Source organism: Symphodus melops (assembly GCF_947650265.1).
Source record: "Symphodus melops genome assembly, chromosome: 9".
NCBI lineage: Eukaryota > Metazoa > Chordata > Actinopteri > Labriformes > Labridae > Symphodus > Symphodus melops.
This window is the reverse complement of record NC_136699.1, coordinates 24,996,574-24,999,909: the sequence shown is the minus strand read 5'-3', so window position 1 is coordinate 24,999,909 and position 3,336 is coordinate 24,996,574.

The following is a 3,336-nucleotide window of genomic DNA, read 5'->3' as shown; positions in this document are numbered from 1 at the left end:
GAGGAAAACATTCTTACGAGAAGGGATGTTGCTGTTCCTCTTTCGCAGAGTTCAGTTCCTGTAACTGTGTTTGCAAAGCTGATTATTTCACAGCATTACTGTCTCAGCTATCTTGTGAAGACATTGTATTGTCCTCATGGGTTTACACTCTGTTTCCATTGCACCTTCCTGACTGTGGCCTGTTCCTGTGTGAAGTGCCATTGAGTTCTGAAATAGTCGTCCTGGGTATTATATGTTGTCATTATGGCTCATTTCCTCTGTGCTTCAATGGGTTGAGGCCATCTTCAAGTAAATCCTCAGGGTCTATCAATGCTTGAATATAGCAGGTCATGACCAGAACTGTATGTACCTGCTATGCTCCATTATAAGGAGCCTGAAGGCATAACTGTAGTCAAGTCATACAAAGATTTATGTTGAACCGAGATGTTTTTAATTTGAGGCATTCAACAGTGTTTTAAGACTCAGTAAGTACATCAGCACTTAATACAGAATGACTCTCAGAGATTTATTCTTAAAGCTCAATTATGCTAAATGTCCGAGATGTATACAGATGCACCTCAGAGCCATCAGTCTTTACTGTTTAGATGAGTCGTTTTATTTTTCTGCGTGTTTTCTGGAAGCTTACAGATAAGGACCAAACACTGCCATATCTCTGGATATTATGGGGGTTCCACTTCAGCCCCCACTGGATACAAGCTAGCATGCTAATAATGACAATGCTCGGAATAAGTAATGTTTTCCATTTTTACCATATTTGATCAATGAGTTGGTATGCTAAAATATATTTAAGTAACAACAACAGTGTATGAGCTAAGTGTATGAGTGCAAAGATTACCAACAGGCTAATTACAGTTCATCCTGAGTTTAGTTTCAGGACGTTAAATTCAGTCCATGTTCAGACCTTTCACCCAAATTGTCAACATCTTAGTGGTACTAAAGGAAAACTTCAGTACCACTTGGGATCCTTTGGGGACCATTTAAGGACCAATCTATAAGACGTCACACTCACACACACACACACACACACACAGAGAGTTTTGGATGCCCCTCGAGTGATGGAAGCAGACAAGCAAAGTGGTTAAAAAATATCTGATTGTACCCGACCTAAAAAGTCCCGACAATTTTCCTACCAGCTCCAAGAGCAGAAACGTGCTACAGCTAGGATCAATGTTGGAGATGCTTTTGAAAATTGGAGAGAGGTTAGAACGCAGAAAGGTTTACAGACCGAGGCAGAGCTGGCTAAACACTGAAGCTTCAGTGTCGTTGTCATGGCAACCTGTTTACACATCAACTAAAGGGAGGAGGGGGCGTGGAGAGAGGTCTCTCCAAAGTTTTGAATTTAGACTGTAATGCCTGTAATTTGAAACACTTCCTGTCAAAGTGACACATTTGATGTTTAACTCTTGAACACAACTGACGGAAATCCCTCTGATAATTGTTAAGATTCTTTTTTCCACCAAAGCAGAGGGAATATTTTCAGCTGACAGCAATCAACCATCAGTCTCACACATTTGGCCTATCGTGTGAGGACGAAGAGTATTTGTGTGGTAAACAACCTCAAAAGGTTTGAGGCGCAAATTGTTTCCTCCATAAGTCAACATCTGTCTAATAAGAAGGTAAACAACAAAAGCAATTTCATTTTGTCAGACATATTCACTCCGGAGACCAAGTTTATGAACTTAATTTGGGAATTGGGATATACGTGTGAGGAATTAGCTCCGACACTAATCCAATACAATCATTAGCATACTTACACTGGCACCAAACTTAGTGCATGGTGTTGTTATATATGACCAACTCGAGATAGGGATGTTCACGAAGGTAGCGCCGATACTTCAGGGTTGGATCTTTATCTTGAGTTGTGTTGATGTAGCTCGTAAACTTGTTTTCCCTTTTAAAACGACACACAGATAGACTTGCTGTTCTGTGCTTTAATGTCTGCCTTTAACTTTCAGTGAACGTCACACTGGATTGCAGGCACACCTCGTGCTTCAGAAACATCTCCGTGGACCAGCACTTTAATTTTTCATTTTCGTCAGTTATGAGCCAGTCAGGCCGCCCAGGTGTTCTGCTTCTGGCCTTTCTAAAATACCAAGAGTCAACCATTAAACGGATAACGTGGCTGCTTGCTTACAAGGTCCCAGAAGTTAAAGCAGTCAGCCAGATGATTTAAAACGTGCTCATCTGTCCTCTTTCAAACCCCAGAGAGAATGTGCTCGCGCGGATGAATTCGGATCCTCACCGGTTTTCAATTCCTGTTTCCATTTGGTCGATATAATTTGTCCTTTTTAACCCAAAAGTTCCTCTGAAACTTTGCATCAACAATCATCCATTCACATGGCATTTTGTGTCATATCGAGTTCATCTTGCACATGTGGTCATTGTGACTCATTCTGACATGTTATTTGGTTTTTAGTGTTATTTTTGGTTGCGAGTTTGGTTAAACGCTGAACCTGGGGAGACTTTGGAACTCACTCCCACAAAACCTCAGAGAAACTACAGAACCGCCCGCCTTTAAGACCAAACCAAAAACAACCCTTTTCTGCACTGCTTTTAACTTAGAATTTGTTTAGTTACAATCTACATGTGTACCATATTAATCTTTCTCGACATAAACTTTTTAACTAGATTTGTTTTTTCTATATGTGTTGGTTTGTTTATTTTATTTTGGTTTATCCTTTCACCTTTTAATGGAGCTTTGAGTCTATAAAAAGTGCTCTATAAATTAAAGGTATTATCATTATTATTAATATGGGATGCATGGTTTCACAGGAACCCTGGGCCCAATAATCTATACTGTACATAAATAGGATAATAGGACACACTGACTGGTTTATTGAGTTGCTTCATCTTTAGCTGTCTGATGGGTGGATTCTACAGGATATATGTGCCCAGCTCTCTGGCGCTGATCACGCCCTCTAAAGTCAACGCTCGCCTTTCTGCAGCTGCACACCATGCTGCCGATCTCCAGCACGTACCAGAAGTGCTAATCCCCTCTGCTCCACTCTGAATAGATGGAAGAGCCGTCTCTCGACTGTGCCAGCTGCAAGCATGAGTCAGGCTGAACACATCCTACCTTCTGAAACGTGTCCTGCCAACTATCTGTGCTTTATGGTAAACCACAGGCCATCATTATATCTGGATGTAAGAACAGGCAACAGAGCCTAACAGCCAGGGACGGGTCCAGAGGGGAGGCACGGGCCCCAAGAAATATGATTAGCCACCCCAAGTGCCACCTCAGAAATCTCAAGCTGTGATTGGCTATTTGTACTCTCAGAGGCGGGACTCATGTTAAAACCAACAATCCTTTCTTTTTTCTTTTTGCAGTAGGCTGCT